The following is a 17,565-nucleotide window of genomic DNA, read 5'->3' on the forward strand; positions in this document are numbered from 1 at the left end:
AATGAATATTTAAGATAAAATGAAAATTCTTAATATACCGGTATAATGTTCTATTTTTTTTTTGTTAAATGAAGAAGTGATATGGCTACTTGGAACGCTATAAGCCTTACAATAATAACTATGTGATCGCTGCTATTTCTAGCCCGCTATACAAGATAATTTTTAACACGATTTCATTTATACATAATATGCGACTAAAAAGAAAATTTATCAGCAAAGCACAACGGCAGAGAGAAAGACGGGTAACTGAATCAGAAGAAACCAGGGCAAAGCGACTGAAACAGATGTCTGAATATGTACTGAGACGTAGACATGATTCTGTTTCCGCTACACATGACCAACTGGTTAGGGTATCTAGAGAGGAGAATATTCTACTTGAAAATAATGGTGTCAGAACAGAAATTATTGGGGCAACATTAAAGAGATCTTTTCTTGGCGATCATGTGGAAGTAGTGGAGTTGATAACCAATCTAAGACTTCTTACAGAAGATCATCAGTCTGATGAAAGACAGTTTGCTAATTACCTTCTCGATGTAGGAAATGGTAGCATTTCTGTTGAACAAAGCCTTGGTGAATTCAACTCCAAACTACCCAATGACCCTGACCTTCAAAGTGGTATTCTTTCAGATCTATGTGATTTTGTATATGCTGACCTCAAATATAACTTCAGAAATCCTCGTTACTCCAACAAATGAAACAGCACAATTTGTTATGGAAGCTGGTCCATATGCAGGATCAACTCTTGTTAATCCCAAGAATACCACATGTATCTCAAGAAATGGAATTTCCGTTTACGTTTACACGCAAACAATTTCTTGTCTTACCAGCTTTTGCTTTGACGTGCAACAAGGCACAGGGAGAGACATTTGAACAAATTGGAGTATATTTTCCAACACAACTGTTCTCACATGGTCTGCTGTATATTGCCTTATCTAGAGTTCGAAAGAAGGATAAAGTAAAAATATTGGCTGAGAGAAATGGAAACAGTATGATTACTGACAATTATGTCTACAAGTAGATACTACTTTGAAGCAAAATATGCTTTTTAGCAAGTTTCAGTAAATAGAATTAACACATAAATTATATGTAAAGTAACATACATTTGTGTGGAATTAAATTGTTTTGGCATATTTCAACTCATGCCGAATGAATGATATCGTTATATTACATCATTTTAAATCTGGGTACATTTGAAAAAGTAAGGATATGTTATTCTCACACCACCAGACTTTTGTGAGTGTGTGTGTGCGTGTGTCTGTATCTCTCCATCCATCCATCTATCTATCTATCTATCTATCTATCTATCTATCTATCTATCTATCTATCTATCTATCTATCTATGTCTGTCTGTCTATCTATCTGTCTGTCTATGCACACCTATGTATGTTCTACCAATTATTAATGATGAATATATATAAGAGACTGACTTTGTCAGAGAGATTATTACTGATAAAATTATGAAAGCAATATTTACTAAGCAAGTAAATATATACAAAGAAATAATTAGACGTACAATATCACAAAAATTATTAGAATTGCGAATCTAATGTGGAGATATTATAGAGCTGTTAGCAGAAAAACGTCCGGAGGGCGGTCTTTCCGCTAGTATCCACTACGAGAAGCTGAGCGTTTGTACAACATCTGATATATTTGTGTGTGCGTGTGTGTGTGTGTGTGTGTGTGTGTGTGTGTGTGTGTGTGTGTGTGTGTGAGTAAAATATACATGAATAAGATAAATAAATAAAGAATGATACATCGACTAAAAATCATATCAATGTTAAGATTTAAAATGTATTGGTAAGGTCAAATCCTCTCTTTCTGTTTTCGATTTGACCTTACTAATACATTCCCAACTTTTAGGTCACTTCAAATATAACACTTGATTCAATAACACTGTCCATAAATTTATACTTGGAATGACCAATTTTAAATTCTATTGGATTTTACTTATAAGGTATTGGAATCTTACATGTATACCATTCCGCCTAAAAAATGGATCTACAAATACAATATCTCTGCATATCTCACACCTATTTTCATTCCTCCACCTCACTCTCTATTTCGTATCGTATCTAAATTAATTATTGCTTAAACAACTTCTCAGACCGTCTCCGATGAAGAAATATAATAAATATCCTAGAAACAACGGTAAGACCTTCTATTTATAAATGTTCTACAATCTACACTGCCTTGGGTTTATTTTTATCTCATTACGAAAAAAAATTATATATATATATATATATATATATACACACACACATATAATTAAAGACAGATTCAAAAGTAATTTTATTTAATAGAATTTCACCCTTCCTCTCGCTTTCTCTGACCATTACATCCAAAAATCTCTTATGTTCCTTTTCCGATTCTGCAAGTAAAACTGTATCATCTGTATGTTCTAAGTATGGCGCTGACAAAGGAAAGAAGTCCAGAGTGCACGCTGAATGTGACCAATCAAATCATTAAGCGAGTATCATCTTTGAACAACCGGACAACTTTAATTACAGTCGACATCAAATGTATGAAGGAGATCAAATGATGAATAGTGCTGCTAAAATCTGCATTCTCAAAATTGTATAAGGTTTTGAAAAACCGTACTTTGAGCATCAAGACCAGGATTAGTTTATTGAAATGCTTTATCTATTCTATGTTAATGTTCTCTAACATCAGGAATGGGAAAGTGGTTGGAGACCTGTGAAATATGGTTCTCATGGAGAACATTAAGGATATCGAAGATAGGCAAAGTAGTATCTAATGAAGACGTGAATACCCAGGCTGTGGTAAGTAGGAATCTACTTCGTGAGGACTAAGCAACTGATTTTTTGTTCATGTAATGAGAAGAATGGGTCTGGAGGATTTAGCAATGACAGGAAAGACTGAAGGGAAAAGAAGCAGAGGAGGGATAAGGGTAATGTGAATGTGAAGCTTGACGAACAGGTTTGGCAGAAAGATGCATTATAGATGCATTATACATCAGGAAATGGAACCGTTACAAAAAAAAGAGAGAGAGGATTGTGGCAGGACAAGGCACCTTAAAAGAAAAGGATACCGCCAACATTTGTGGGAGAATTTTGTGTATAATCTATTTGTGTGTGAGCGATGTTGTTCAACTTTTCAAACACACGCGCTCACGGTTAATGCGGAAGTTGCTTCTAGTAATGATGCTGATTATTTCTGGTTTACATTCGGATTTAGAAGTCTTATAAAGTATTCTATTTCTGGCTTTCGTAATTGATCGTTTTCACGTTTTATTTTGTAAAAGTGGAACATTTTAAATTTTCTATTTGCACAAATGTCTGCATGTTTGCTACATGGAACACTTCTAAGAGACGAATCTGTAATTTGAAATGTTGAGCGACGAAAACGCTTACACACAAAATACACACTGCGCACAATGTACACACTGTACACAAAATTCTTCCCTAAAAGATTGTGACATTATATTAAATGATCTTAAAAACAAGTAGTTTATAACTATTTAGAATGATCGTTCTTTAATCATTGTGAGTGTATCAAGAAAAGATAAAAGATATATATATATATATATATATATATATATATATATTATATATATATATACAGCGAGGGAGGGAGATACATATATATATATAATAAAATATTAGGCAATAAATCCAAACTTACAGGGAAAAATCAGATTTAGGATTAAATCCAATTTTATAGTAAAATATTATATTATATTAAATTAGAGATAAAATCACTATTATGCAAATCAAACAATGAAAAACATAAGCCAATACGTAAGATTAATTAATTTATATTATTTTAAATATATATCAAAAGTATTAAAAGTTTAATAAAAGATAAAGAGTAAAACACTACGATCGTTTCATGGCTGTACAATTCGTAATAATTCGAGTTATGGTTACAGTCATCTTCAGGTAATTGAAATATTTATCTTGCTAAACTTCGCTAAGATAAATATTTCAATTACCTGAAATTGACTGTAACCATAACTCGAATTATTACGAATTTTACAGCCATGAAACGATCGTAGTGTTTTACTCTTTATCTTCTATTAAACTTTTAATACTTTTGATATATATTTAAAATAATATAAATTAATTAATTTTATGTATTGGCTTATGTTTTTCATTGTTTGATTTGCCTAATAGTGGTTTTATCTCTAATTTAATATAATATATATATATATATATATATATATATATATATATATATATATATATATATATATATATATATACATACATATAGATAGATAGATAGATAGATAGATAGATAGATAGATTGATTGATAGATATAAATGTGTGTATATGTGTGGTAAACATTCTATAACCTAATAATGAGTTAACAGCTAATCCAATAAATCATCTACCCACTTAATTCTAAGCAAACTTATAAAAAATAAAGTAATACATTGATACGTATAGATACGTACATACATACATACGTACAAACATACATAAATACATACATACATACATACATATCCACTTATATACATGCATACATACATGCCTACAATAGGTATTATATACATACATTCATATATTTATACATATATGCATTCATACATGCCTGCATACCTAAAATTCTTATGCAGAAAGCGCAAATCAGAACAACTCAAATATATTTAAATATCACAAAGTTTTGCTATGGCTTGAATAGTATAAAATATGTAAATGTGTTCTGTTCTTTCGAGGTGCAGCAATAAAAGAGGGGAGTCTCCTGACAGATCATTTCACTATTCGTTGACCACTCTTCAGAGAATAGGCCGTTGGTTTCCTTCTCTAACAAGTAGCACAGAATATCAACTGTTTTAAGATTTCATTTATTAGGGTAGTGCAATACTGGGCAACCTAGTTTGCATATTTTTGTATTTGATATCTCGACTGTAATTATATAATATCCATATTATGCCCAATATTTTCTAAATCAGAAAATCTATGTATGCTTATGTGTGTATTTGTTTGTGTTAAATTAAGATGGTTTCATACACAGAATAATATTTATTGATAACAGACAGTGTGTTTCCATTTATTTCCCAAATTCTGTTGACCTCAAATTTAAGTTTCACCTGACGCCTATTCTATCGGATCAATAACTTGGCAGATGGAACGTACAGTTCCGATCAACGTAAATTTAATAAAATGTAATATATAATATATATGAAAGTTTATGCGTGAATGTGACTGAATATATAGGCGAGCTGGCAGAAACGTTAGCACGCCGGGCGAAATGCGTAGCCGTATTTCGTCTGCCGTTATGTTCTGAGTTCAAATTCCGCCGAGGTCGGCTTTGCCTTTCATCCTTTCGGGGTCGATAAATTAAGTACCAGTTACGCACTGGAGTCGATGTAATCGACTTAATCCGTTTGTCTGTCTTTGTATATCCCCTCTGTGTTTAGCCCCTTTTGGGTAATAAAAAGAAATATGTTCATATACATATTTATGTATTCGGCCACTCCTAGTGCTACTGTTGACATGTGGCTCGGTAGAGGCTGTCGTCGGTTTGGGCTGTCGGTGACTAAACCTGTAACCGTATCAAGCCTGTTTGGTAAGAAGTGTTGCTTTCTGTGGAAACCCTACAGCATGTAGAACAAAAGTTGTCATAGGGCGGAAGTTACTAGAATCAACGGCCATTCAATTGCTGGGAAGGAGACACACTTGCTTTGTTTCGACATTTCCCTGAGAAAGGGAACACTGTTGTAACACCTGCGATTTCGTGTGTATCCAATGATATAAAGTAGTTCGTTTGGACAAATGCGCATGTTGTTGGGATGGTAGGATTGGCCCAGCGTAAGGCCTCCTTTCACTTTGAAAAGCACAGGTATCACTTACTTTTAAAATATCTCTATTATGTGTTATATAATACTGCTGGCCGTAACCGAAAAAGACAGAACGTTCAATGAAAATTCCATGATAAAATGATAGCACGTTTCAGTGTGGGTAACAACTATTTCGGCAGCTGTTGCCGGAGGCGTCCGTCGTTGCCACTTATATGCAAGAGTGTGTAGGTCCGTAGTAACATTGAAAAAACACGATCCTACAGCTTTTGAAGAACAATGAAGTGATATGATTTCACCAAGTCGAGTTGCAATCATCATGTGTAAATAAGCGTTCACGTACACATACACATGCACATATGCATGTATGTATGTATGTATGTATGTATGTATGTATGTATGTATGTATGTATGTATGTATGTATGTATGTATGCATGTATGTATGAATGTATGTATATGCATGCATGTATGCATATATATTTTACACACACACATTTATATTAAAATCATAATGTATATTTATGTAAATGATTATATACAGATATAAGTAAAAATATAAATGAAAGGATGTAGACTTATATGTAAATGTGTGTGTGTGCGTGTGTGCATATGTTCGTGTGTATATGTGTGTCTGTGTCTGTGTCTGTGTGTGTAAATCCTCTCAAAAGGATTTGGTTGCCCCGGAGCTACTGCAGAAGTCATTTACCGAAAGTACCACGGAGTGGAACAGATCCTGGGACGGAGGTACGTGGCTGGGAACCAAACATCTTATCCTATCAAGCCGCGCTGTGCGTATATGTATGTATAAATGCTCTTTTACTCTTTTACTTGTTTCAGTCATTTGACAGCGGCCATGCTGGAACACCGCCTTAAAAGGTTATTTTAATCGAAGAAATCGACACCAGGACTTATCCTTTGTAAGCTTAGTACTTATTACATCGGTCTCATTTGCCGAACTATTAGGTTACAGGGACATAATCCCACCACCTTCGGTTGCGAAGCGATGGAGGTGGGGAGAAACATGGAGAGAAAGGGACAATTCACAAACATAGGGACAATTCACAAACCACAAAAGACGAAGACAAGTGGTCTTTACAACAAACAGATGTATTAGTTTAACGCTCGGGAAGCGAAAAAATCTTTAACGCTTCGAGCCTACGCTCTTCCACTATATATATATATATATATATATGTGTGTGTGTGTGTGTGTGTGTGTGTGTGTATGTGTGTATCACAGCTGCATCCTCGTTACACGAGAAAAGCCATCGCCAAGAAGACTTACTGAAATGATTCTTTATTGTTGCCATGTGATACCCTTATATGACTTTTAAGCTCGGCCAAGCTTTTACACATTTTATTACATATTAGACAACTGTGCTGGCTGGCAGGAGAAACAGGTGCCACTATATATACTCTCTTCACATGTTTCTTAGACCTCCAACTGAGAGGCACACCCTTCCACATTTTATACACGTTCTGTTATGGATTTGAATAGCCACATCATTGTTTACCATGGGTCGAATTCTATGAGAATTTTGATATATATAATGGGCTTCTTTCAGTTTAGTCTACCAAATCCACTCACAAACTCTAGCCTAAGGTGTCACGCAGTGCGGCTGAACCCACATCCATGCGGTTGGAGAGCAAGCTTCTTTATTTCATTATATTGATCATAAAGCCTTACACAGAGAAAGAAGCTGCGGGCTGAGCTTAGACATAATGTTATATGAAATGAAAATGAAAATGATCATTAATGGGGGAAAAAAGTGACGCCCGCCGATCGATTTTTCCTGAGAACATTGGTCTCTTGTATATTGTTCATGAGGCAACAACCCTCTACATTGTTCACAATATTCAATAACAAAATTCAATAAGGAAATGAGGCCCCAAGCCTCTTACCTTTCTTTCCAAACTCGGAACTTTCAATAACACGAGACTTTTCAACATCTTATCACTATTCCTCCTCAACATCGCTTGTGCCCGCATACTCCGCCATCAATCACGCCTCATTCAAGATCAAAGCGGGTGCCGTGTCGGTGTCGCCCGGCCACAAGCGATATTCCTCATTGAATCCCTTCAGCCTATTCATCACGGGCAACATTATGACCTCCACAGCTATCTGCAGAGGTCATTTGGGATCCTGTGTGCAGGCTAAGGGTGCTCCGTTATGGTGCTTTTCCACCACCTTCTCTACCTCTCCGCCTCTATAGAAGAAGACCAATAATTCGTCTTCCTCCGGGAGCGGGATATCCAATTCTACCGTTGGTGGCACAATTCTCGCCAACGGTGCCTCTTACCCTGCCGGTGGCACAACCCCTACCGATGAGGTTCCGGGACATTCCGGTATTACGTCACCGATTGCCGGCAATGTCCCGTTTTTCTTTTCAGCTGAGGGAGGGTGTGTCTCCTCTGTGACCGGGAGATTCACCTCCCCTCTCTCATTCCTAGGATCATTCGGTGAGCACCCATTGTTGCTCACCTTTCTCTCGCGGCCCTTCTTTGAGGAGCACTCTGCCTCCTCGGCAGCCTTCGTTCCCTGTTCTACAGCGGTCTCAACCAACTGTTCCAGGACTTTACTGGTATCTGCACCCGGCCATTTTCAAAAGAATCTGGAAAACCCAGATTCATGGCTGATAGGGTTCACAAGGTCAAAACAGCTTTTGACCCAACCCAATCATCTGCAGGAAGAATTTTCACATTGAGGAACTTGGCTCCGCTGCTACCCAGACCCCGGTAGATAGTCTCCTCTATCCACTCGGGGTTTATCCCGAGTGCCAACCCGCAGACCCAAGCTCTTATAAACCTTTTCCCACAATACGTGAGAAGAAACAAAATTCCTTTGCCCTCTAAGGGCTGGCTCGTAAATTTGCGAGTCTCTTCAGGGATGTCAAATAGCAACCACACCGTTGCGTATTTGACCCCACCCTGGAAATGAATTTAATAGTTGGCAGATACTTTGCCAACTCCTTTTCAATTACAGTCTTTTCAAATAGGGCGATGGTGTCGAGCGACCTGGAGTAGGTCCTCAGCACCACCGTCCTCTCTTCACGGTCTTTCAGCCACTGTTTAGGTGGTATAATTTCCCACTCCAAAACATTGTCTTTTTTCCTTGCCATGTTTCCGGTTTTTTTTTTTGTAATAACAGTTAGAAAATAGTTCAAAATAAAACTTTAAAAGAGAGAAAAAAAAGAAAGAAATTAAAAAAGGTCACAATAAAATGGACGGAAAAAAAGGAAAACAATTCACGAAAAAAGAAATTCAAAAAAAGTTTAGAAGAACGTCAATAGTTCATATACACAGTAAAATAAATCTTCCGGCCACTAAGTACTCCCGGCCAAAGTCGAACCCGGAACACCACAACTGGAACACAACTTCCACAAAAACTTGTATACAAGTCGTTCAATCTTCGGAGGCAAAAACACTCCCCCAAAACAGCAAATTTCACAATTATTTTTAAAATTCACAAAAAGTGGACAAATTTTTAGGAGGCACGATACACCCCCAAGCAACAATTCTCACAATTGAGAAAAAATATTCACTCCACTGCAGGCAGACTAGATTTTAGAATCCAGTGAGGATTTCTTGATTGTACAAAAATAATTACCGCAAACAACAAACCCCCGTTAGATCCAAAAAACAAGAGTCTTATCTTACAGCTGCGCTTCAAAATTCTTCAGTTCAAGACGGCTTCAAAAGCACGTCTTGACAGCTTCAGTTCCAATCACAAAACTGACTCGCACATGCGCAGTGGGGAAGCAAGCTTCTTACCACACAGGTACGCCGTGAAGACTAATCAACAAAAATAATTGTTTCATTTTTATAGCCTTCATTTTGTGATACTAATTTTGTATTTCCTTCTATTCCTATTATGGTATGTATGTATGTATGTATGTATGTATGTATGTTGTATGTATGTATATATGTATGTATGTATGTAGGTAGGTAGGTAGGTAGGTAGGTTGGTAGGTAGGTAGGTTCGTATGTAGGTAGTTAGGTAGATATATGTGTACAACGTAATGTACAAATCTATTTAGCCATTTATCTATCTATCTATATCTATATATATATATATATATATATATATATATATATATATATATATATATATGTATAAGTAGATGAATGAATTATCTTAGTATGGATAATTCGGTTAATCGATACCTGGGTAGCAAATTCACGTCAGTAAAACACGGTTGAAGTTACATGCCAAGGGCAGAACCCTGTGTTCGTGTGTGGACATTTGTGTTTTTTTTATGAATAAATGAAAAGAATGGAGTCGAACGAAGATTTTAACAAAGTTCGTTTACTTTCGACATATGTTTCGAAGACTGCATACTCCCCTTCCTATTTTTTAAAAAACTTCCTCCTTCCAACCAATTTTGACGTCATTGCTTATAACGGATTATTTTAAATAAATACTCATTATCACTGTGGAAACCATGTAGGCAGTCATTAAGAAGCTTTTGTTCGTCTTGAGGCTGATAGAGGTTCCTTGTATTTCCTGATGAGAAGACGGCACAATGCAACCTTCATTCCTTCGGAATTAACAGTATGCAGTCTTCGAAACATGTCGAAAGTAAAGGAATTTTGTTAAAATCTTCGTTCGACTCCATTCTTTTCATTTATTCATATATATATATATATATATATATATATATATACATATATATATATATATATATATACCTATTATCTATCTATCTATCTATCTATCTATCTATCTATCTATCTATCTATCTATCTATCTATCTATCTATCTATCTATCCATCTATATATCTATTTATCTATCTATCTATCTATCTATCTATCTACCTATCTATCTGTGTGTTTATCTATCTATCTATCTGTCTGTCTAACTATCTATCTCTATTGACAGCTCCCTCTCTCTTTCTCTCGTTCTGTCTCCCTTTCTCTCTGTCTCTCTCTCAATGGTTAATGAAAGACGGAAGATATTTATATACGTATGTGAGAGTTACTGTGTTTGTGTATGTGTGTATGTACGTGTGTGTGTCTCTGTCTGTAATTTTTCTAAATTGAAGGATAAAAGCTGGGTAGATTAATATATAAATTGATAAATGGATAGACATACATAGAAAGAGGCAGATAGATAGATAGATAGATAGATAGATAGATAGATAGATAGATAGATAGATAGATAGATATACTGACACTCTCAAATATATATATCTTTATACATGCATGCATACATACGTATATCGATATATGCATTCATATATGCATACATACATGCATTCATACATGCATACATACATACAAACATACATGCATACATACATACATACATACATACATACATACATGCATGCATGCATGCAACCTACATACTTGCGTCCATGCATGCATTCATACATACATACATGGATGAATGCATACATACATGCATACATACGTGCATACATACATATTTATAAGTGTAGGAATAAGGAGAAAAATAGAGAAATAGATCATTAAATCATGGACAAAAATATAAAATAAACTGCAGTAGTATTTGTTTCAGAAAGCAGTCGATTTATGGGTTGTGAAAGAGAGAGGGAGAGAGAGAGAGAGAGAGAGAAGAGAGAGGTAAACACTGACCGAGAGAAAGAGAATGAGAGAAAAAGAATGAAAAAGAGTGAGAGAGAGAGAGAGAGAGGTGGGACCTGTGAATGATATAAAAAGGCGGAGTGTGGTAGAGAGAGAGAGAGAGAAGGCTGGAGATGACAGAGGAGGAGGAGCAGAATTAAGAGAGGGGAAATATATGAAACAATAAAACTAATAAATAAGAAGTGTTGCAAGAAGTGTCCTTGTTATGATATTGCTAGTGTAAGAGAGTAATTTTAATTGTTTTATTCTATGGATGCATTTAATCAAGGATGTGTCGTTGAGTACGAGCTTCCGGTGATGGAGACAAGATGACGTTCGATCTCCACGTATGACGTCATTTATTGGTTTCGCCGTCGCTGCCACCACCACCACCACCACCACTGCCTCTTAGCTTCATTCGATGATCGTATGAGCTGATGCGAGTGAATACGGTGACACGGAATGACCCTGCTTGTAAAGTTTTTTGTTGTTGTTGTTGTTGTTGTTATTATTGTTGTTGTTCATTTGTTTATTTTGTTATTTCTTCTTGCGTCTTTCTTGTATGAAGTGTTAGCACTGCGCCTGCGTGTTCAATGTGTACATGTATGTGTGTAGGTATGTATATGTGTAAATGTGTATGTGTATGTGTATGTGCGAATGTGTATGTGTGTATATATCTAGATATGTGAATGTGTATGTGTGTTTGTATACATATGTGTGAATGAGTATGTGTGTGCATGTATATGCATGATTGTGTATGGGTGTATGTATGTATATGCGTGAATGTATATGTTTGACTGAATATATATATATATATATATATATATATATATATATATACATATATATATGTGAGTGTGTGCGTGTGTGTATGTGTGTGTGTATGTATGTCTGGGTATCTATTTGTGTAAATGTGTGCGTGTATTTGTGTGAAGTGGTTATGCTTGTGTATTTGTATTTGTACGCGAGTATATGCATACATCTGCGCGTGTATATATGTATGTGTCTCACTTTCTTTTATTCGCGAAGGGAGATAAGTTTGTAACAATATAAAGAGAACAGTATATAAAAGAAAAAGGAAAAAAAATGTGAATGAAAGAAAGAAGGAAGGAAAGAATGAAGAGAGGAAGGAAATCAATATGGCATAGAAGTTTGAGATGTAAATATCCCTTTCAAGGTTTTTTTGTTTTGTTGTTTTTTTCTATTCTTTTTCGTCTCGTCACTTGCTTTAGATAAACCATTATTTCTATTCTTTTATGAATAACAATCTATGATTTATAGAAATGTCATGAAAGTTTACCATTTGGTGAATGTATTTTCGTTAGTAGCACAGTAGATTCGAGGACAGATTACACACACATGCATGCACACAGTTACACATATTTTATAGGCTACAGCAAAGCCGCCGCTAGCAAGCGAGTATGACTCTGTAACATATATTGTTTGTTTCTTCTCGAGCGATGCCTGGCTCATAAGGGCCGATTTCCCTGTTTCCTTGGCGTATAGGTTCCCCACCTGGACTGGACGCCGGTCTGTCGCAGGTGAGCTGAAAGATGCAGGAGGAAAGAGTGAGAGAAAGTTGTGGCGATAGGGTCAGCATAAGTTCGCTATTACCTTCTGCCGGAGCCGCGTGAAGCTTAGGTGTTTCGCTCATAAACACACACATCGCCCGGTCTGAGATTCGAACCCGCGAGTCCACTGCTCTGACCACTGGGCTATGTGCCTCCACTGTAACATATATACTTTCCGGTAATTGTTTTAGATGCACATGTAGCTGCGGGTTTACATATACACAGTTACCTTTCTCTTAACATTGATCAAGGGAAATATTCAGGATGTGACAGTGAGAGGAAAAATAGCTACTCCGACACTTGACTATCCAATCCCCATTTCGGTCGAGCAGAGAGTATTATACAAACTGTCATCATTCCAAAGTTGATAAATTAAAGTACCAGACAAATACTGAGTTCTCTCTCCACAAATCTTAAGCTTTGCGTTTAGATTGATTTCAAACTTTGGCACAAGGCCAGTAACTTCAGGGAAAGCGGTAAGTCCATTACATTGACCCCCACTGTCCAAATGGTACTTATTTTATCGACTCTGAAAAGATTAAAGCAAAGTGGGACCCAGCGGCATTTGAAAACAAAATGTAAAGATAGACGTAATGCCCCTAAGCATTTTCCCCGGCGTGCTAACGATACTGCCCGCTCGCAGCCTTTCGTTGCGTTTATATTAGGAACGATTTAGCGCGAGTTGAGCGGCAGAATCCTCAGATAGAATGTCATGTGGTATTTTTCTGGCTCTTACATTCTGATTTTGAATCCCATCGAGGTGAGTGTTGACTTCCATCCATCCAGGTCTATAAAATAAAGTACCAGTCAATCAAACAAGCTCTGGCTTGATATCGTCGACTACTCCTCACCTCTGTTTCTCTGTTTCCATGACTTGTGTCTGTGTTAGAAACAATTATTATAAACCTACAAAATGTTTTGTGTAATTAGTTCAGGCTGTTAAACCTTAAGTTGAAATTTCACCGTGAAATAGAATGGGTTAATCTTCTCATTCAGCTGCTGTAAAAGAAAAGAGAACGAATTCAAAAGTGTTTGTATTCTGAAAAAGGTCTGTGAAGAGTAGTTAGAACGTAATAGATTTATTATATAAATGGTGGGAGTAAGGAAGAGAAATGCATCGGCGTGGGGGGTCTATAGCAGGGGGCCAAAAAGACTAGAGGAGCCGAAGCACATCAGTAGAACATTGATAACAGAATCGTCAATCCATTGACGTTTTACTTTTTTTTATTTTCCCTCCGTCATCGTTCTGATATGGTATACAATATAATGTAATGATGTACAGTATCAGCGTCATTTTAGATACTGGGTCAGTACACCAATGTAAGCCTCATTTGAACCTTGGGTCACCCTACCAATTCAGACCTCATTTGAACCTTGATATGAAGCTTGTTCAAGCTAAATCTGGAGTAGAAGTTGACAACACATTTTCCAAGAATTCTGGTTGGTAACTAATATTGTTGTATTTAATAGGTCCGGTTTATACGTACTGAATTCGTTTGATTTCCGATACAAAGTCCAAGGTCCATTGAAGTGGTTGATAAAATTATTATTAGTAATGCAGTAGGGTCAAATCCTTTGAGTACACCAACTCTCTTCCTTTCAATAACAAGTCACACTGCTAAGAAAAATGCTATTATCATTAACCCATTTTTAATCCACCAGTCGTTTCATTATCGACCCAAACGTGCATTGTGATATAGTAACGTTATAATTCGTGTTGCTTATCGGCATAGCAATTCGTATTGCATATAAGCCGATTAAGTTAAAAGGCATACATTGAACGAGATCCTTCAGCTAGTCAGCTAGTAATTTTCATTTGCTTTAGGGCATAGCTTACTCGACTTGAAAGGGTTAAACGACAAAGGAATCTTCCATTGAATGACTTCATGAATAATTTATTCGATCATTGACTAACTTCTAAAGATACTATCAGCGAATGAACGTTTGTTGAGAATTCTCTCGTCCAATCAATAGTATACAGTTACTATGCCACTGTCTCCATGTCATCTTAACGGCATTTATTAAATTCCTGCTAGCTTTCTATTTTTGCTTGGGTTTTGCTACCATAACTTAAGAAGTCTTTGGTAAATCGTTTAGAATATGTCTAGATAATAGATGAATGAATGAATCAATGAATGATGATGACGACGACGACAATGATGATGACGATTTCTTTTATCAGTTCTTTTATTATATATGTATTACAGAAGTTACAAAAGAAATCATTGCAATAGAATGCAAATAAATAATAAAAAAAACAATCACCGAACATGATCGATATTTCTTTAACTGTTCCTGAACGTGTTTGAAGAGGCAAAAATAAAAAAAAAGGCGTGAGGCTCAATATAGTGGGTGTTTAACCCTACTGAGCGAAAAATACAAGGTGGGTCCTTGGTCATGATTGATTTGATTCTGCGTTGGTGTAACTTGACTTATATCAAAAGAAATCTTGAGAACAACAATATAAATCCTATTTGAGCCAAGTTGAACGACATCCAACATGAATATTTTTCTACTTTGGTACATAGATATACTTCTTATTTGCATTTATTTATATATAAATCAGCTATAGGCAAACTAATACCCGAAGGACTTTTTGAACTGCACGCTTAACGAAAAATTACCTTAAAAGTTTTGCAGTGCGACCCATCTAATGAGGTACCATATCTCATGCAACTCAGGTCTTGAAAAAGTTGTCCAATGCTGGAACAAGTTATCACTCGAAATATTCTAGATGAGCAGAAAATGTTAGCAAAAATGCTTGAATTTAATTTAGCATGAACGGTGTATACTAAGTCTATTCTTATTTAAGAGATTTGTTTCTTATCAGCCCAACTCACTTCACTGTGTAAACATCCCTCAAGATGTAGTAGTAATCATACTTCAGTGAGTAGTACAAATACTTTCGTTTCTGTCTTGATATATAAGCCTTTGTCACACCTTCTATCCATGTGCATTGTTTTCAATAAACAGAATAAAAGAAGATAAGATTAATCACATAATCTCATCAAGCTGATCAGGGCCTTCAGGATATGAAATGCTTTAATATCTGTATACATATCCCGCATTCTAACATATGATAAACACCTAGAAACTCAAAAGACATGCAACAAATTTCACATAATTATACTTAAAAAATGCTCCGTTCGCTTACAAAAAGGAAGAACACATAGACTATGCCCAAAATTTCAAAGTATTGGACGCATTTTCGCACGTATGAACATAATGCAGTTTGAATAGAAACTTATCAGCAAGACAATAATAAATAGTATTATCATCATCATTATTATCAATATTATAATGGTATTATTATATTATATTATATAAGGTATTGAGCTGGCAGAAAGGTCAGGACGCTGGGCGAAATGCTTAGGGGTATTTCGTCCGTCTTTACCTTCTGAGTTCAAATTCCGCCGAGTTCGACTTTGCCTTTCATCCTTTGGGGGCCGATAAATTACGTACTAGTTGCGTACTGGGGTCGATCTAATCAATGGCTCCCTCCCCAAAAGTGTCGGGCCTTGTGCCTAGAATAGAAAAGAATATTATTACAATATGATGTTAATTTTTCCTTGACCCCTCAAGTGTCCTCAGTAACGCCAGGATCCAACAGTGCGTTAGTTGTTATCGATATGCACGAAACCAGCAGTTTCCCTTGCTGTCTTTTTGCATCCTTTTTACACCTGGTAATAGATTTCCCTTCTTCAGAAAGTTATAAATTTCATGTGCTATGAGGTCATTTCATAATTTCCAAGGAAATGGTGAGGTTCTAATTATTGACTTCCATTTTGTATTCCTTTGTTCCTTTAATACTCATCGATGTTGTTTCATTTTTTCTATGCAGTCAGCAAAGGATGTGCTTGTTTATGGGATCTTTAAAATCATTTGTCTTTTACTCGTTTCTGTCATTTGACTGCGGCCTTGCTGGGGCACTGCCTTAAAGAATTTTTAGTCGAATGAATTGACCCCAGTACTTTCATTCTATCGATCTCTTTTTACCGAACCACAAACTTTCGGGAACGTAAACATACCAACACCGGCTGTCAAGCAGTGGTGGTGACAAACACAGACAAACACACGCGCAAACGCACACACGCACTCTCCTCGATATATATATATATATATATATATAATATATATATATATATATATATATAATATATATATATAAATCTTTGAATCTTGAAATTGTTTCAGCTTCAAAGCTGCCGTTATGCTAGGGCACCGCCGTTATATATACAACAGGTTTCTTTCAGGTTCCGTCACGCAAATCTTCTCAGAAGGATTTGGTCGGCCTGAGGCTAGAGTAGATGATACTCGCCCCAGATGCCACGCAGTAGAACTGAACGCAGAACCATGTGGTTGGGAAGCACACTGCCACCCCGGCGCATTTGGAGAATCTTTGAACATCATCTGGTTCAGATGCTTTTCTACATGGTACTTTTTAAAGCACCTTTTTTCACTTTCCCACCGGTTATATTTATATTCTCTAAGGCGGCGAACAGAGAGAATTATTGGCACATCAGGCAAAATGCTTACCATCATTTCCTCCGCCTTTACCTTCTGAGTTCAAAATTCCGCCGAGATCGACTTTGCCTTCTGTCCTTTGACATACCCGCTTCCCAGAAATTAATGGCCTTGCACTAA

The 17,565-nt window shown here is 36.2% G+C and overlaps 1 long non-coding RNA gene across 1 annotated transcript in view; it reads left to right on the forward strand.

Annotated features, from left to right (window-relative positions):
• Positions 1–11,743: 11,743 nt before the first annotated feature.
• Positions 11,744–17,565, forward strand: part of LOC118763969 — a 50,631-nt gene continuing 44,809 nt past the window's right edge. Inside the window, exons 1-2 of the long non-coding RNA XR_004999742.1 lie at positions 11,744–11,824; positions 13,113–13,397. This is a non-coding gene — a long non-coding RNA (uncharacterized LOC118763969). The remainder of the gene's footprint in view (positions 11,825–13,112; positions 13,398–17,565) is intronic.

This window comes from Octopus sinensis, linkage group LG6 (assembly GCF_006345805.1).
Source record: "Octopus sinensis linkage group LG6, ASM634580v1, whole genome shotgun sequence".
NCBI lineage: Eukaryota > Metazoa > Mollusca > Cephalopoda > Octopoda > Octopodidae > Octopus > Octopus sinensis.